At 38.0% G+C, this 20,488-nt stretch overlaps 1 protein-coding gene across 2 annotated transcripts in view; it reads left to right on the top strand.

Annotated features, from left to right (window-relative positions):
- The first annotated feature begins 6,339 nt into the window (after positions 1 to 6,339).
- Positions 6,340 to 20,488, top strand: part of plagl2 (pleiomorphic adenoma gene-like 2) — a 52,732-nt gene continuing 38,583 nt past the window's right edge. For both annotated transcript variants that reach the window (XM_067591334.1, XM_067591335.1), the window contains exon 1: positions 6,340 to 6,565. The gene's annotated coding sequence lies outside the window, so the exon portion shown is untranslated. The remainder of the gene's footprint in view (positions 6,566 to 20,488) is intronic.

The raw sequence follows: 20,488 nt of genomic DNA, 5'->3' as shown, positions 1-20,488 counted from the left end.
TAGGTAGAATCATAACATAAAAATAACATAAAAATACTTTGTTTGGCGCAACAAGATTTTATCTCTTAAAATAAATTTGGTTTTAGGGGTCTTGAAGAAACTAGCCAAAACTAACTAAACTCTTTTGACAAAATGCCTTTTTTACTTTTAGTTGTCCTCCCAGCTAGTCCAGGATCCCCCTTTGGCAGAGGCATACCTTAGTGACATGGATAAAAACTGAATCTAACATAAATGTAACAAGTAGGTAACAAAACTCTTTTTGGCTGTGGACATTTATTTAGATTTAGTGGTGTTAATAAAACTGTCCCAAACCATAACAAAACTGTTGAGAAAATGCATCTTTTTATTTCTAGTTTTCCTCTCATGAAGGATCCCCCCATTTAGCAACAGTGTCTTGACATGGATAGTAACTGAATCTTACATAGATGTAACAAATCTCATTTCTGCTGAAAAAATGTATTTAGATTTAGAGGTGTTTAGAAAACTAGCCAAAACTAACTAAACTCTGTTGACAAAATACCTTTTTTGTTTTTAGTTGGCCTCCTCAGCTAGCCCAGGATCCCCCTTTGGCAGCGGCATGCCTTAGTGACACAGATAACAACTGGATCTAACCTAAAAGCAACAAATAGGTGACAAAACTCATTTTTGGCTGTGAATATATATTTGGATTTATAGGTGTTAATAGAACTATCCAAAACTATGACAAAACTTTTGAGAAAATGCTTCTTTTTATTTCTAGGATCCCCCATTTGGTAACAGTGTGTTGATGTGGATAACAACTGAATGTAAAATAAAAGTAACAAACGAATTAAATAATTCTATCTCTAAAAATATTTAGAAAGAACACTAGCCTAAACTAACAAAACTCTGTTGACAAAATGTTTTAGTTTTGGTTTTCCTCTCAGCTAGGATCCCCCTTTGGCAGCAATGTGCCTTTGTGACGTGGAAGTGTAGCAGGACAGGACACTCCATGTTCCACCCATCCACCTTATCAACCTGCTGCAGACCTCTAATGCCTGCTGGCTGTGACCTGATACCCCACCTCATCACAGCAAAGTCGGTCCCAGCTGAGATAGACTTCCCCACCTCGGACTCTGTGCTACCCAGAAATTATCACACACCAGATGCTCAATGGTTACATCATAAGCACAGGACATGATCATAAGCCATGAGCCACAACACTGTGTTTGACATCATCTACACAGTTATTTGCGTGCTGTGTAACATTGTGTTTTGAGCAATATTCACATTGTTTTTGAGGGTGTGAAAGTTGTATTTAAATAAACACTCACTCATGGATGAATAATTTCCAAATATTACCAAAAATCCCATATAAAAAGAATTTGGACATTTACACCCCAAAATAAACCTTTAACTCTTAAAGGTTGGGTTCACAATTGTTTAAGTCTGTTTAAAACAAATGAGCCAAATCAAGTAGATATCTATCTATCTAATTTTTAGTGCCAACTGCAGCGCAACAGGGAAACACTGTCCGAGCAAAAACACAAAGAGGGAATTTGATGCTAAAAAGACTGTAAATGTGGCAGATATCCACTTGATATGACTAAGTCAGACTGCTGAAGCCTCATATAAGCTTCAGATCAACTTTTAAATACATTTTACACAAAAGGAATATGTGGACATACAGTGGATTTTGACCCCCTCACTTACATTGAAAGCACATAGAAAGGGACCTTTGAATAGCCAGTATGAACTGGAGGAATGATTACAGTGAGGGAAACCTCTTTCACTGTTCATGTGGGCACCTGATTGTTTTTTTAGAAAAACTGAACCTATTCTTTCCCATCCCAGGAACCAAACAGAATAAATGTAGTCTCTCCCTGTGACCCAGGCTCATTAAAACATAACCTTTTTTACAAAGCTATAATTAAAGAAATGCTGGCCCAAACAAAATCCAATATGAAAATCATATATGTCCACACCAGGCATCAGTGCCGTGTCTGTGCAACTGGAGGGGATGGCGGTGTCTCTCTCTTTGTGTCCTTTCTAAGCTGTTTATCACCCAACTCTGCTAATGTAAACCGCCCATCTGTTTTAAACAAAACGCATAAAAACACACACATAGTTATTTCCCACCACGCTACACCCTGAAAGGAGGAATTGCTGGGTGTTCTTGTGGCAAGGAAATACACTCCAGATGTCAACAAATTATCCCTTTTACTAATTGCCATTGTGTTCGCTGATGCTGATTTTGGATCTCTTTGGTTTGTGTAGATGGGGTGGAGAGTGCTTGCCAGAATTTGATGAGTGCACTTGTGTGCCTTTGTGTAGAATCTTGAGTGTGTGTGATGATGAAGCTGATGGAGTTAAAAGAAGAGGTGTGAATAGTTAAAGGAAAAAGGTAAATTGGGATGATACTAGAGGAACTATCAGAGATCTAACTACTGTTAACCGCCCTAAACAGATACACATGTTTCTGCTCAATGCCTGATGAAGGCTTTATTTAAGGGAGCCCATCACTTTCTTCTGTCCTGTCATCATAACTTCTGAAAGGCTGGCTTCCTTTACCCTTACAGTGCATCTAATCAGAAGTGATTAGGTGTGTGGTAGCCAGAGACATGCAGGGGAGTGGCTGCTTTGGAGGCTACCCATGCTGTTCTGCTTGCAGGGCGGTTTCTGCATGTTCCTAGGCGTTTGGTGCCACGGCATGATGTGGCGTTTCATAAGATAGTTAAAAATCACTCCACTGCTCAAAATAACAGACCACCACACAACTGTAATCAACCTGACTGCGGTGGCACCAACCACACTGTAATCCAAATAAACAAACAATGGCATAATGAAAGAAGTCTCCCTCTTTATGCTGGGAAGTCACTGCACCTCATCCATCTTCAACCTTCTGTCTCGCTATCATCTATTCTAGTCCAGTTTCTGTTTATTTTACAGCATCCTCAGATAAAAAGTTGCAGGGGAAAATGTGCAAAACTACAGCCCATCTCGAGTGAGTATTTCCTAGTAAAACTTAATTTTTAAATACTTAACATAGCATTAAAACCATTCTGATATCCATCTGTTGATTGTTTTTTACTCGATTAAACACTTAGTCTATAAAATATCAGATAATAGTGAAAAATGTTAATCACAATTTTCAGTGTAAGGTGACATCTTTAAATGTCTTGTTTTGTTCAACCAACAGTCCAAAACCCAAAGATTTTCAGTTTACTATAATTAACAAAAAAAAAGACAGAAAATTCTCTGATTGAAGAAGCTGAAATCAGACAATACTTGGTGGATTTTGCCTGAATAATTACTTTTATAAACAATTAATTGACTATGAAAAAAGTTGTGACGAATGTCGATTGATCATCAACTGATTTTAGCAGCTCTAATGGCATTTGTATAACTCTATCAATGACACTGCAATAATGCAATATAGGCCTCAGACAATACCTCCAGTAAACTGACAGGATTGAGAAGAGTAGAAGCTTTTTCAATACTTTTACTATTATTAATAGGCTGATATAAAACTTAATGATGTTATCTCTTCTCATATGATCATTTCCCATGAGATACAAAACAAAGTGTATCAGGCACTTCATCTCTTTCTTTTGACTTTCTCTGAACTTCTTAATTTATTTCAGGATAAATAATTATTTCTCTTTGGTTTTCTAAGATTCAAAAACGTTTAAATTGTTAATTTGTTGCTTGTGATGTCATAACCTTAATATTTGTAGTTTTCAGAGATTGTTGGCTAAAAAAGATTACGGATTAGTCAGTAATGAACTTGTAATGTGTAAATATATGCATCAAACATTAATCCTACTTCTGACTGAAAATGCAATAAAATAATTGCAGCAGTTTAATCAAATGTTTGAGGAGCCTTCCTGTTGTACAGTATGTTCATGTGTATAAAGTCTCATATTTGGATGGCATTAACTTGAATGAGTAATGATGGTTTATTTCTTAAAAAATAGCATCATGATATCATTTTAACATTTTAACCTAGGCCTATTCATTAACCTGCACTTTCCCAGTTTAAATATTTCATTCTAAACTGTTGATCAATTGTCTTAATGATTAAGACTTGATATATAACCTTAAGAATGTGCCTTTACAAATCTGATTTTGTTGAATAAGCCACTTTTAATAGTTTAAAACAACAAACAAACAAACAAACAAACAAACATGTGTAAACAAACAATTAATCTAACTAGGGACAGGGACATTCATAATTTTCTATTTTTACTATTTTCAATCGTCAGTTATTGTTATTTTTCACTCAGGCTACTTTCAAACATAAATGTTTGCTCGAAGACAATCGAAAGCACAAACACCACCCTAGTCTTTAACATGAACCAATTCTAATTTCATGTAGCTTGAATGCTTTAACACTCGAGTAACTAAAGTTTCCTAATTTGCTCTGGATCATATTTTTCTCACAATTATTTTGCATTTAAACGGGACTGCGACTTCACAATAACCCCTCAGATAAAATCAAAAGTCCGACCACTGGAGGAACAAAATAATACCTGCAGATTTTAGCTCCCAAATGATGACTGCTCTCATACTTTTATGTGTGTTTTCGCACCCAACTCTTCTATGAAATAAAGTCTCTCTATCATCTCCACAAACTATGCCCACTACATTGCAGCAACAGGTAAGCCTACTGTGGTTTTGGAGGCATTTCCCGTGAACAACGGGTATTCTCTATCCCGCTTCTCAGTATTGAACATGCCAAAAGGCTTTTGATGCTTTCATGTTCGGTCGGAAAAGTCGCAATTATGAGGGAACGAGTGATTACCAAGCTAAATATTAATGAATATGACCGGAGTTCTGTATGATATACTGCTGAATGTTTATGTTGTGGTCAAACATCAGCTTAATCATTACTTTTTAAATGTGTTTAGATGATAATTCAATTAAAACACCCATCATCCTGGCACTCTGGCCACGCCTATATCATGTTTCGAGTAATTTGAACAATATATCAATATACATAGAAATATATATCTTTTGTTTATGTTCATCAAACTGTTAACTCCAGCATCCTTTGAATGCGCAGACATGTGTTCTTGACTCAATAATTACAAAATATGACGAGCAGCCCTTGAAGGCAGCATTATTGAAGACTCTTGCTCCCCCACCCCCCATACTCACTCTCTGTACGCAAACACGTTCACCCTGCCGCCTTGGTGGGGCTGTTTGGAGCTTGTGGAGGGGCTGGGAAGAGGTGCTGGGGGGTTAGGGTGATGAGGAAACGAGTTGATGTGCCCTGGAAGTAATTCTTTCACCCCACCCCACCCCCACCCCCACCCCCACCCCCCCAAAAAACAAAACAAAACAAAATAATAAAAAAAAACGCAAGGTGGGAGACACGGGACCACCACCACCAACGGCAGCCTTAGCACGTGGGGACCCGGGGCGAGCATCCACATTCCTACCGATGGCCTTCAAATCCTACTCTTTTGACATTAAAAAATAAACAATTCGAATGCATGATTCAAGTAAAAGTTTTAAATCGTGTTATTAAGACACTTTTTGATGATTTAAGGGTTGATATTTTATATTTATTTTTTCATTTTTAAGTATTTAGTATTTTTTATATGCACAGGAAAAAACGTCAACGCAACCCAAACTAATGTAAGAGTGTGAGTAAGTGATAAATGATATATGTTGTTGATATGAAACTTTTTCTCACACTTTTCCGTTTTTTAAAAAGGCTGTAAAGTTAGGGTGAGTCACTGATTCCTGTTGTGAGGACACGTTTCTTTTGTATAATTTTAGCCAAAGTTGTCTGTTAGAGGCTATTAAAAATTAAACACTCCTCATAATTATAACTAGAACAATTAATAGTTTACATAGTTGTTAATATGTGATTATGTGATGACTGACATTTTCTTTAATTTCCGTTCTGTTTCAACGGCAAAGGATAAGAGTACAAGTCCTATTAAAACAAAAAAATAAAAATAATCCAATACTAAATTAACAGAAGTGACGCGATTTTTTGTAGAGTTGAAATTATTTCATATTTAATAACTGCAATATACATTAAAAGTAGTTAGCAATATTTTAGTATTTTCAGATAAGGTTTGGCTGCAGGCAACAATATGAAATGTTTTCATATTGTATTAGATGTTAATAGGTCATAGCCTTAGCTCCTTTACAGCCAATATTTATTATTATCATTTTTAAATATTTTTTTATAAGCCGAATGAGAGAATATCTGGGTTTCACTGCAGGTGTATGAAGTGAATCAGTTGCTTGTGTCTGGGAGGACTGGTTGCAGGCTGCTGAAAAAAACAGTAAGCTGTCCCTGGTTGAAAAAAAAAAAGTTTGTGAAAGTGGCCTGACGTCACACTCCCACAATGCTTACCGCCCCATAACTCCGCTGCAGCCTGAGGAGAGCCAGACACACTCTCAGGCCCCGAATATAGAAAAATTATTGAAAAAAATCGGGAAAAATATTAAAACAACAGATCGAGGAAAGAAAAGAGCGGGGAGCGGTGGCGTGGGCTCTCCCACGGTGGGTTTCTGGTCTGGTCCGGGATGGAAGGTTACCGGAGCTCCATGTGAAATTGACTAATGCGGTGCTGGAAACTTTTTGGTGGGTAATCTGCTCGTTTTTTTCTGTAAGACCTCATAATGTGGCTGCATGTCCTGATGTGTGCATGTGTGCCTTTTAAACAGCTTTAGAAACTTTATATCAACTCTCAGCTCTTGCTGACTGACACATCGATGTGCGCAACAGTTGAATTGTTATGAACGTGTTGTTACTATCGTGCAATCGGACTTTGCGTAATTTTGCGTATTTTTGTGGCAGTGTGGAATGAGCTGGGTATTTAATTTTTAATTATGCGACCGCGTCCTCTGCCTCTCGAGGCTTTTTGGTCGATAAATATGTTGCAAATGCGAGTCTGTGAAGCTGTTAAACACGGTGCACTTTGTCCAGCGGCCCCTCGCTGTTGAGGTTTGATGTTCTTTGCAAGTTTTCGGCGATATGGCAAGTTTTAAGTAATTTCCGAATATTTATCAAGTGTGGCATGCATGAGAGGGAGATAGAGGAAACGTCCCATGATATGTGTTAGTCTGCGGGAGGAGAAAACGCTGATAAAAGTTGTAATAGTTGTAGTTGCTGTAATGTGGAAGCTGTGCATCATACAGTTACATTATTTAAATGAGACGTTTTGTCATTGATATTCATGGGTCCCTCAACACCTTGAAGCCTTTGCTGCTGACTATATGTATATTCGTCTCCTCCATTAGTTATCTACATGGTTTATGTCATGTTTGTGGCTGATCGGATGTGTTGTGTCTCTTGCCTTTTGCCTGCACGTGTGTGTATGTGTGTGTGTGTGTGTGTGTGTGTGTGTGAGAGAGAGAGAGAGAGAGAGAGAGAGAGAGAGAGAGAGAGAGAGAGTGTGCTTTTCCTTGGAAGCGGGTAAATAACAACCAAAACCTTACCAAAGGGTGGGTGGGGGGATGGGGGTGGGGGGCCTGACATTCAGTCCATGAGTGTGGAAATAGATAAAAACAATTGTTGAAGCTACTAAACCTAACAATCTGCAGAAGACAGCAAACTGAAAAAAAATACTGCTCCAACAGGGACTAATAATGAGTTTACAATGAGCTCACTGCATTGTGCTGTTTGTGTACTTTCACTATAATATTCCTGTGATAATGAGGTGTTATTGTTCCTGCAGTGATATTGTATAATTTATTTCAAACGTACTGTTGTTTGTTTTCCTGTTGAAGAGAGAGCATACACTCTGAATGCACTTTGTGATGTTTAGATGTTTTCATTACATCAGCTATAAGCTATAAGCGGACATCCTGTGGTTGTGCAGGAGTTACATATGTACATAGGTCTCCACAGCTTAACAGGGAAGACTCCACCTGCACTGGCCTGATAGGTTTCTTGTCACAGAAATGATGTCCAATATTAACATAACCTGTCATTTCACAGATAGTAATTTTAAGAGATAAATTAGGTAAATAAAAATGAGGTAAATTATTCCCTCATTGCAGCAGTTATATAGCTGCACCACTAACAAAACACAATACTACTAAAGCCTTTAAAGTTCCTCACTACCTCAAAAATATTGACGTTAAACTTGAGTAATCTGCAGGTGAAGTGAGTTTAGATGGGTTTTCCCTCCACTTCAACCCTGCAGACTAGACGAGCATGCTCCATCAAGGCCTCCAGCTACATAATAAGGAAATGGAAGTGAGTTTGTCACGAGACAATGCCTTTGTTGCTGCCAGTTGCTGTGCAAGTTGAGACCCATGTGTTGATGATGTGTTGATACTCTCTCACTATAACAGTACTGTGAGCGATGGGTCCACTCGACGGGCTTCAACAGATTTGATTTCCTCCAGAGATTTCTCAAAACATTTGGAACATTAAGTGAGGTTGTTATTGTGGTTCACCTGTTTTTAGATGCAGCGACAGACCTACATAGCTTGTGTAATTGGTATTTATAGTCCTGTCAAACTATAAAAGATCAAGGGTGAATTATGAACTGTGAGCTCTAAGTGGTGACTTTTAAAAAAATTAAACCATATGTATGATTTTTTTAAAAATGAACCCATTCTTTAAAAAGTTGCAATCACTCGCAAACTTAGATTTTCATAATTTGTCCTTTATCTGTTAGTGATTATGCACAGAATTAAAATTACAGTGTGCCCCCCTACTCATAAATATTTTTTTTCACAGTCATAAACTCCTGATGATTTGTGTTATTTTGGTGCCTGAGAATTCCTAGCTGTTCTGCTTTCCAAAATATTTTCTTCCAGCTCCACTGAATCAGCTTCTTCTCATTAACTTCCTTGCATTGCCTTACATTACTTCCATGCCCCTGTGGTTGGAGGCAGCACATTTCATGTTTGCCTTTGTGATTGAGTGAATGTGTTTGCCTGTGAGAGCTTGCACACATGACTGTTTGTGAGATGTGCGCTCTGATACGTGTGTGTTTTGGGGGTGTGTGTTTTAGATGTGTGCATGCACGTGTGTGCCTGGTGTGAAATTGTGTATGTGTGTGCAAGAGAGAGAGAGAGCTGTTTTTGAGCTGGAGGGAGGTCTTCTCTGAAAATCCCCCACAATTCTTTGCACCTCTGTGGGCAACAGCAGTGGTGGTAGTGGCAGCAGAGACGGTGGCGGCTGCAGCAACAGCAGGCTGATTTCCATGAGAAAAGAGCATCAGTCGGGTTACTGGGAGGGACAGCCCTCTGAGGGGACAAATGGTAGTTAATAACCAGGGAAGAATCGGAAAAGCTCTGTTCCCTTTCTTTGTACTTCTTCACCTTCTACAGACAGGGATGGGATGGGTTGGGGGAGTTGCAGAGGAGATGGGTGAGGGAACAAGGGACACTGGGTTCATGCTAGAATGGATGTTTTTTGCTGAAGGGATGCAAGAGATTGTACTATTTGTTATTTTCTCAAGACAGCGGGAGAAAAAAAACAGGTGAGCTGAGCGCCTAAGAACGAGAACAGAGTACGGGGCATCACAGAAGCAGCAAATATGTGTGTGCATGTGCAAGGAGTACAGTTTGTGTATCTGCACTTTCTGTGTACTCACAGGCACACTGGAGTGTTTACATGCATGTGTGCTCAGCATCATGGGATGCGCAGGCAAAGATTTATTTATTTGTATTATGTGAGGTTTCACACAGTAGTTGGTCATTCTGGTCGCCCCAAGAGAGGGCTGGCTTTAGATGCTTGATAAACTGTTTGTCTGCTATGGAAGAAGAGTGTGAGAAAAGTCTCATCCTTTATGAGTTTGGCTTCTTTTGTGAAATGAAAAAAGGGGTTCTGTGGACATTTTTTTTTATATTACTCAAAGCCAAGTATCAAAAAGTATTGTGTCAGTACCAAAACTCAGGTATTTAATATCAAAAAAAATCCCCTGATACCCAGCTCAGTTCCCTCAAAGCTTGGTGTATTAAATTGTGAGGCTGCATCTAGCTTAGGTGCTTAAGTGAATGGATGTTGATTCGTAATTGAAGTAGTTTTCATATATATTATATCTGGTTTACAGTATTTTGTACACTATGTTGTTAAAAACTTTGTTAAAAAAGCAAGACTATGTAACTTTTGAAAGACGAAATTACACGTTCTTCCACTAACAAATTAATTAATTGAATTCACACATCCTTGCTCAGTTCTGTACACCCAGGGTTTTTGCTACAGTCTCACTTGGTAGCTATGGTGGTTAATGTTAGCAAGCATGAAAAATTACTGCGTAACTGACTTTATTGAATCAGTGAGCTGACTTTATGACTTTTCTTAAGTTGTGCTACTGTCACAGTATGTTTAAGCATTTACAATTATCCCAACATTGCCAATTTAAAAAGTCCTTTCTCATTTAATACACAGGGATTTTGTTGCTACTTTCTGACTTGCTTTGGTATGACCACTAGCTTACGGTGGCTAATGTTAGCTAATGTTAGCAAACTTTAGATTGATGTTGCTGTGTAATTGGTTGTGTCTTGATGGTAACCCTAGATTTGTGTAACTTGATTCAGCACAGTTACACCTGACTCTGTATGCGCTAGCAATGGCAGATATGCTAGGGGCCACTTCAAAAATATTCCGAGTTTGAAGTGCATCTGTATTCATACAAGGAAAATGATGCGACAGCGCTGTGGTTAAGGTCTGGTTAGGTTTAGGCATAAAAACAATTTGGGTTAGGGAAAGATCATGGTTTGGTCATGGCAACAGTAAACACTACAACAATCCCAGTTATGGTTTTTAAAAAATGAGTGTCATGTTGGAAACATGGTTGGAAGCGGGAAGTGAATAGCAGTCTCCTGTAGCAAAGTCCATTAAGTCCACTTTTTGCAAGTTAGCTACAAATCTTGCGATAGTTTCGCAAATCTAGGGTTACCATCTAGACACAACCATGTAACTGACTGAGTCAGTTTGCTGATTTTAGGACTTGTTAGCTTGAAAGTTCATTCTTGACTTTGGAAATGGTAGTTTGATCAACAACTCAAGGTCTATTACTAGCTTTTTCAACCACATCTCAAGGTCTTCAACAACAGTTAGATTTTGATGGGTTTAGATTGGATTGATATTAAGTTGTCAGTTGCATAAAAGGCTCAAGAGAAACTCTAGCTCTACTTGTACTACTGATTCATTTTAAAGTAAACCATTAGCATGTGATTGCCACTTGCTTAAATGACTCAAATTGTAAGGATCCGGCATAAGGGAAATTAAAGGCAACACAGTTTCTTTGTTTCTATCTTTTACATTTTCATGTCACTCTTTCACATTAAATTAATTGGATTTTTTTGGATGAAGTGTGCTTGGTGCAAAAACATGTATAAAACATCACTCTTTACCTCTTTATAGTAAATACTGCACTGTATACATTTACTACATTTAGTTGGCAGCCGTGACAGAGAGAAGAATGATGCTTTACTGTGTAATAGACTGATTGAAAACAGACATACAAACGTGCAGTGCAGCATACATAGGCACACTCACATACACACAGATATTTACAAGGATAATTAAAGTAAAAAAAGAACCTTCACATTTTAATTTTTATTATGCATAGGCACAAAGTTTATAATACAGGCACACATGCTCTCATTTACTCACACTCTCGCAAAGGCTTTTTGGACCAGTATACATTCTGACGGGTCCTGCAGTATGCCGGTCAGAAATAGTAAGAGGATGCTAGATGCTTGAACCACATACTGCCACTTTTCCTTGTGGATCTTTTTCTAGGAAGAGCGGGGCAGCTGTGGCTTTTCAGAACCTAGATCCATCCATCAACCAGCACCCATGGTTTACACCACACAACACACACAACACACCCACCCTCTTTCCTCTCTCTCTTTTCGCTTCCCCTCCTCTCTCCTTTCTCCATTTCCATGTATCCTAATTTCTTTCCGACTTCACTTTTCTTCTTTTTCTTCGTCCCTTTTTCTCTCACACTCAGTCCATCCATCCCTCTCTGTTTTGCCCTACATCCATCCTTCTCTCCCAGACTGAGTTTACAGCCCCCAGGCCACTTCCGCCAGGCTGTCTGCAACAGATTTATTAATAGGCTTTTCTCTCTCTGCAGTAAACACAGCGTTGGTTTAGGGGGTCGTCTCTCAGACACTGATAGACTTGTACTTACCCTGAGGCACTGACTGACTTGGGAATAGAGGAAAGTCTGTTGGTTTCAAAGATGATCCACAGCTGATTAAGTCATAGCGGGACTGCTGGAAACAAACACAAGAAGGAAACAGAAATGATGGACTTGAAGAGCCCATAGGGTTTGCAAATTTGATGATTTTTCAGGTTGAACCTGGTGACATGAGAAGACAGGGTGGCAGAAGAGATGCCATGTCACAAAGGTCATTTGGTGGATTTGATTACATACACGATGTGCAGTGTACACCTCTTCCGTAATATAACTCAGTAATTGACAAAATAGTCTCACCGCATGACACTCAGTAGCTGCTTGGGAGCTTTTGATCATATCACAGGATTTTCATCAGCAGATGGATCTGCCTGGTTTTAATGGAATTATAGATGCTCAAATTTCCATTTTTCTGAGCACTTTAAGGACTTCTCAACTATGTTGGTTTACAAATTGAGATTGAAAAACTTTGGAAATTGACAAAACAATCATAATTGTCCCCTTTAGTTACTGTTGCTTTTAGTAAGACAAAAGCAGGCATCTTATTTGCCAGCTGAAATCTAAGACTGTTGTTAGCAGGTTTTATCAACTATTGCTAGGTAATTAAACTTTAACATTAGTTCAATGAATTGGTTGACAACACCGTCTTCAGCTGATTTAAAAAAAAAAAAAGAGCTGATTTGTGGCAATAGAAATGGGAATGCTATAAAATCTCTTAAATATGCACTTGATGGCTATGGCACTTTGCTAAAAGACTGAGTCTAAAGCTTCATGCTTAGGTTTGATTCATGCTATTGTTCATGTTTTCAAATAGTATGTTGAACTTGTAATGTTACAAGTGAAAAAGCTTTTAGGCTGAGCACTAACCAATGTGTTTGGCAAATGCCATCTCGGGTAACGTTGGTTGTGGTTGCTGGCGTGTAAACTTCCCCAAAGCCAATAAAAAACAGGACAGATCTTCTAATGTTATCGTAACTTATGATATAGTAGCATCCAGGACCAGCTTCCACACAGTGGAGAAATACTACATAGTGGATGTGCTATTGTGAAGTTTTTTTTGTAATGTAAACTCCACAAAATCATGTAATATGAAATGCTCTTTGGCCTTGGAAGTGTTAGCTTTAGCAGTAAGCTAGTTAGCTGGATATGCCAATATTTGAGGCATTAGATCAGATAAAAACACCGTCTAAGGTATTCCTCAAGCATCTGCTCAGATATATTTGGTTTTGGAAACGCTAATAAAACCCACCACCCTCCAAAGTCTTTATACACAGAGTATTGCTCTTAATACAGCTCCATGCACACTGCTTCAACATGTGGAGATATCCAAAGCTTTACAGGCCCGTTCAGTGTTATGGTTGCTAAACTATGATTGAAAATTCACTAATTTGAGGAGGGGTTTAGCAACAACTGGGCAAACATCATCTGCTGAGGAAGATTGTGTGATACAAAAGAAAACTCCAGAAATGCTGATAATACCTTGTGGTGAGACAATTTAATCAATTACTGTTTAGGTCAAGAATCGACTTTCAGTCTCTACCTCAGTAATAGCTATGACAGGTAAAGGAGAAACCATTTGAGGACTTTCCACACTCAATGTGATTAAGTCTAAAGTAAAACAAAATATTATTATTCAGTCCTTTTATAATTTCATGTAGCAATAAACTTGCTGTCATTCACTACACTGGAATTTTGTTACTGTCATGTTGACAGTAACAAAATCCCCTGTTCACATGAATCATTTTGAACGATGGAAATCCTTCAAATTCATTCAAGTCCAAGTAGGGGGAAAATTAAAACATTTTGAAATAGAGCCTCTTTATCAGTGTTTGCTCAGTTGATTTTTCCTAAGCCTTGTAAGAAGTAGTAGAGCAGTACTAGACCAACTGGTTAGGTATCTGTGCACCCACCAAATGAAACATGATCTCCTGCTCCACTGGCCTGTCACCATGCTGGATTGAATGGTGAGAAAAAAGACAGGACATACCTTGAACTATATACTGACATCCTCATGGTTTATTACAGATGAAGTGTGTATCAGGTCTTCTTTTCACTGCATGATGGATCTGATTGCACTTTTGAGGAATTACTATTTTTTGCCTAGTGACTGCAGAGATTGATGTTGCAGCCTGTTGAATTGAAGGGTTTTTGTTAACAATTGTGTGACAGGATTGGATTTACTGCTACAGAATAACCCTAACCCTAACCCTAACCCTAACAGGATAGATGTTTGATGAAATACTGCTAAGATAGCTATTGCTGAATTTAATTTTAAACCGGTCTGAAAAATAACTTCACGTCCCTGTTGTCAGTGCTGTTTTGTGCAAAGAACGGGATACTTTCTAAGTCATTCTTTATGCTTTAATACAGCTTCTTAGCTTTGTATGCATTTTTAGGGCTGTAACTTACGATTGTTTTCATTATTGATTAATCTGTTTATTGATTTTTCACTTATTGAAATGATCATTTAATCTATAAAATGTTAGAAAATAGTGAAAACACCCATCACAGCTCCTGGAGCCCACAGTGACCCAAAGATATCCAATTTACAGTGAAATAAAATGCTAAAAAGCAGCAAATCCTCAAATTGGAGAAGCTGGAACCTTAAAAAGATTTGGCATTTGTTCTTACATAATGACTTAAATGATTTATCTGTGGATTGAATAATCAGTTAATCAACTAATTGTTTCAGTTCTCATGTAGGGCTGAACGATTTTGAAAAAAATATCTAATTGTGATTTTGTTGACTGATATTGCAATTGAGATATGACTTGCGATATGATCGAATGATCATTTTTACATCATTATTCTCATTTTCATTGAAAAACATATTAAAATGATTATGGTGTGATTTTTGCAGGGATCTGGACCAAACAAAGACGTTTTCTTAATTCTGTAGAATATTATGTGTAGGCCAGGACGTCTCTGCAGCACAACAATATTTCATTTAAAATGGTATTTTGACACAAATATTGTGGCTCCTGCTATTTGAAAATTGCATTAGGCCATATTGCGATTTTGATAACATTTTCATGAATTGTTCGGCCTTACTCTCATGGATTATGTGTAATATTAACTACACACACTGTTTTAAAGCTTATAGGTTTTCATTGTTTTAGCCTTGTGTTTAACAGTCTTTTGATCTTATTTTCTGTTAATTGTGTGTGTATTTGTTGATCTGGGTATTGAAATGCTGCATATTATCACCCTCGCAGGAAGAAATAAAGCATTGAATTGAATTGAATTGAAAATGTATTCACCCTCTTATGTGATGCAAACGTTAGTAATTCATAAAGTAAAATAAAACACCAATTCTCAGAGAGCATTTTGAAGCATACGTGATATTGAACTAGTACACATGTGAGCAGATCTTTTGATGCTACTGTTTTCAGTAGAGCCAGTTTCACAGACAGCCAATCAGGAAGCGTCATACAGAGACTTACTTTGACTGATTCAAATGGCTTGTGGTCAGGTGACTAAGACTGAAACTAATGGTTATTTTCATTATTGATTAATCTGCTGATAATTTTCTTGATTAATGGATTAATCATTTTTTCTTTAAAATATGCGCATGTTTCTCAGAGCCCAAGTTGACATATTAAAATTGTTTTAAATAATTGTTAGGGCTGAAAAAAGAAACAGAAAAACAGTTAATTGTTTAGTCAGTCCATATAAAATTAATTGCTGACAATTATGATCCATTAATTGTTTAATTCAATTATCAAAATACCAAATGGTGTGGTTTTAGCTTCGTAATAATTAGTATTTACTTTTAAAAAAAAATGTTTTGACCCTTGTCTGGACAAAAAGCTATTTATACATGCCTTTAGACTCTCGTAATTAATAAAAATCTTCAGAATCTATAATAAAGATAATTATTAGTTGCAGCTTCAATTATTTTCATCTTAAAAAGGTGGGTTGGCAGGGTGGTAAATAACCTTTGCTGTGTTTTTTTTTTTTTTTACTATACATGAATCTTACTGGCATTTGGAGCTTAGCAGGTGACACTTTTGAACTCTTCTTCTAATGTTGGAAAGTCGTGATCAAGTACAAGGACTGAGATTCCCAAATCTCTGTACTCTAAAGTTGAAATTTCCTCCCGGTAACTATAAAACTGTATCCAGATTTATTCTCATTTTAGGGAGATCTTTTTTGCCATTAAGCAGCAATATTATGATTTCTTGTTTGTAAGTAGGGAAGAGGTGTGTAAAAACTGGGCAGGAAAAGAGCTAAACCCAGACCCAATCTGAAAAATAAAAATGTATTAGTGGAAGTGTTGTGGTATTATGCTGGTAGAATGTACCGGTACTAGACATTCTAATATGCATATGAAGAGAAAGGGCCGATGCATGTCAAAGTGTTGTTGAGATTTAACACGTGACTCAGCACAGAGCTATGTGTGTGTGTTTTACCAGTACAGTAATAGCTGGAATATGGACCCGGAGATGCCGATTTGTGAGTCAGTGAATGGGATGAAACCTGATCCATGTGGAGAGAAAGAGCGACTCACACACACGCACACACACACAAGTACAGTCGATGACTGTGGTGCTCCTTACTGAGGGCGAGTAAAAAGGGAGCAGGGAAAAAGCGGGAGAAAGCAGAGTGTAGCCTCAGTGTCTGATGACACATCCCTTCTTCCTTCCTCTGAAGTGATTTTTAATAACGCGTCCGCCACCCCACCCTGCTCAACAATCCTGTACTCACTAAATAATGCCAAGCAAAACCTCCAACTCTCTTCGTAGAAAAAGAAATTTCTCCACAGCTCATGCAGAGTGAAGTGCACTGAGATGCAGCCGGAATGATGGGGAGTGAAAATTATTCTTGGTTAATATATGGGAATGAATTTGAAATGATTTAGTTGATTGATGAATTGATTCAATGGCTGCTGCCTGAGATTTTCTTTTCTTTTTTCTTTTTTTTAGAAAAAATACACCAAATGTGAGAATAGTGGAAAAAGTTATCAGTCACCTACAAATTTAGAGAATAGCAATATTCACACTGATGCTGTCTAAGAGGACTTGTTAAACATTCATGCTGTCATTACTGTATGCATGGTTGGTTTCTTGTTACAGTCCAGTGAAACTGTGTAGTTTATACCAATCGATTCTCCTCCATGGATGTGTAATGGTCTTAGAACAGGCTCGTCAAGGTTATTTTGCTTTCTACTGAACACTTTTTTGGTCTTATGTGGATTGAAAAGTGACAACATAACATTTTGGTTTAGTTCATCCTTATTAAATTCCCCCTTCACTCAGAAGTGTGTTTGGCTTGTTAGTTCACATGAATGTTTGAGCTTAACTATGCAGAATGCTGTATGCGCAGAGTTTGTTTTCACATTCATCTGCTGAGGGGGGAAAGTTTTTCTGTGCTCACCTTAAATCTGAGTGCACCTTTGAGCAGGATTTGTGACATCACAACTAGTTTTGAGCCAATCATGGTCCAGTATGCAACTTATACAAGAGTGATGTGGAAACTTGAAGCCTCCAGTACACATACGCTGAGAATGGACTTTACAGTGAAATAGGAGACATCTTGTGCCCAGCAGTTAAACTTTTGAAATTAGCAATATTTGCATATTGATGTATTCTGGATTTCTCAGTGAGGTAGAAGGAGCAGATGTCATTTTAAGAATTTCTAACTAGTTAACTGAACTTTTTATGGGAAAAACCATATCAGAAATTGTGTTCTTCAAAGCAAAGTTTTTTTATATATTGTATGTTATATGTTTGGACTAGGTGGGGAGTGTATAACAAAGGACTGTACCTTACATATGAGGTATTCCTGCTTACAACATATCACATTATTCACAATCACTATCAATGATGGCTTTGGTTAGTCTTACCAAATTCTAAGTTGTTCTCTGTAGCTAACATCACAAATTTAAACCCATATTGCATTTCAACTTTCCCATGCGTATCAAAACCATTGAGCATCCTTAAAGCTATCTTGATACATACAATGTGCATGGTGAGCCATTTCATGTGTTAGTAAATTGAGAGAATATTGAATAATAGTATAACAATAATCGAGTCATTACAAGTGAAATATCCTTTGAAGTTTCTCTACAAAAAAAAAAGAAGTCATAAATGTGCCAAAAGGAACTTTTTGTCAGTCCACACTGACTTTGATTGGCATATATTCTCATTTATCATTCTGGCTAGTCCTAATGTATTTTAGATCCACTCGGTTATCGTTCTGACAAGTAATAAAATGCATTTGTAGATATCACATGTGTATGTTAGTTTTGCATCATATTCTAGGACATCATAATTTTAAGATCATCCACATTGTTGTTGAGTTCTTTATCTCAGAATATAATGACTGTTTAAATCTTTATACATACTTTGAACAAGGGAAGCCATAGATGCTTCAGTCAAAATCACCCTTGATAAGTGATAAGATAGTATGACATAGCTCTAATCGTTGGTCCACTTACTAGGTTTTTTTCCCTGGAGCTTTCAGCTGCATCTCCTGGCTTTCATCAGCCAATGGAGTTGCATTTTGTTTGTATTTTTAGTAAAAATTACTCAAATGAATTGATTTCAGCTTTCAGTGTGAGGATTTGCTGCTTTTCTCTGTTTTATATAATTGTACTTGATATATTTTGTATTTGGACTAGTACTTGGACAAAATATGAAATCTTAAGACACAGCTGTTTACTCTACATTTTTTACTATATACTGTACAAACTTAATACAACAAACATAATAGTTTATTTATATACAATTATTAGTTGCTTATATACTACTTATAAATGATAGGAGAGTTAAAATAAAGTGTAACTGTATTTTGTTTCCTGATTTCAGGAAAGCTATGTATGCACACCTCTGGCATCCAACCTAATTAGCACCATGCTCTTTTTATTTATCCATATCACCTGTTAGCTTCTCTTGTGTTGTCACTAACTTGTTTATCAACCTGCTTCCTCCTCTTTGCTCCTCTCCCCTCCTGGCTCACCCTTAAAGCTGTGTTTTGATCAGTTGCTGAGCTCCCTCTCCTCTCCCCCTCACAGCGCATTTCCCCTGTCTCCCTTCTTTTCTCGAGCATACTTCTCTTTCTCATTATTTCCTTCAAGTATACTCCTCTGTGCCATTCTTTTCTCTGAGCTTTGAATTTTCTCCCCCTCTCTCTTTTTCTCTATCTGTCTCTTTCTCTCTCTCTCTGTCTCCCCCTCCACAGCCACTTAGCAAATTTAACCCCTCACCCACTCGAATGCATTCCATCAGCTTCATAAACACACACGTGGTACCAAACATGTAATAGTACTGAGAGGAACTTCCTTTTCTCCCCTCCTCTTTCCTCACATCTCTGCATCTATTCTCTCTCTCTCCCAAACTCTCTCTTTCCCAAAGTCTTGGTGAACAACAACAACAAGTTGGAAAAATGAAAGTGGGGTGAAAACTGCGAGTCCCCTTACTGCGTCCCCTGCCAGTGTGAAGTTTTCAGTTTGATTGAAGGCCTCTTTTCTGTGGTGTGCGGTGTGAAAGCTGTCCTAATTGAATGATAAAGTGCCCCGAGATGGAGTCCAGTGAATAGCCAACAATGGCCAGCCTGTGTGTGGTAGAGGGATTTTGGTTCACATCCAGCCTCTGCCTCTCTACTCCGAGAGGGGGCCTATTATAACACTCTCTGCTGGACTCGGTCACGTGACTGCCTCGCTCCCTGCAACTCACCCCCCCCACCTCCTCTCCTCCCCTCCTGTCTCCCCTGCCCCTGTGTGGCCTGGCCAATCCCATCACATCATAGGCCTCCTCTTCTCTCTGCTGGTTTGGTTGGCTGGTCTCGTTCTGCCAGCGAGTGACTTTTAGTAGCAACTACTGTGTGTGTGTGTGTGTGTGTGTGTGTGTGTGTGTGTGTGTGCGCACGCGTACATATCTATTAGGTCAAAGTGCCCGCACTGTTGAGTCCATCCACTGCTCTCTGGACACCACAGTGACATGGAAAGATGTACAAAAAGTACAAGAAAAGATAGTTTTCTGAAGTTTCAAAGGTAAAAGAATTCAGCAGATTTCAAATCAAATTTTGAGTCTCTGGTTGCCTTTTTAGCTTGTGACCAATAAAAATCAATCATTGTGCACTTACTGGGTACAGGCTCTGAGCAGTGTTTTTTTTTCTTTGCAGGTTGTCTTGTCTCAAGTTTTTACAGGTATGAAGAAGTCAAAGTATCCAATACTTAGTAAGAAAAAAAGCTAAAATTTGAGAAAATTTCTCATACTAAGTAAGACACATTTACTAGGTCTGTTGATGTCGCTGGCTCCAGTGCTGCTCCCCCAGCAGACTACAGCAAAGTACAGACTGGTGGAAGATTTCCAACATCTTTCTGTACATGTTGAAGGATCTCATCTTCCTCAGGAAATATAGTCTGCTCATCCCTTTCTTATATACAGCCT

This window comes from Thunnus thynnus, chromosome 6, assembly GCF_963924715.1.
Source record: "Thunnus thynnus chromosome 6, fThuThy2.1, whole genome shotgun sequence".
Taxonomy (NCBI): domain Eukaryota; kingdom Metazoa; phylum Chordata; class Actinopteri; order Scombriformes; family Scombridae; genus Thunnus; species Thunnus thynnus.
Note: the sequence above shows the minus strand (reverse complement) of the source record. Positions and strands in the feature narration are given on the sequence as shown.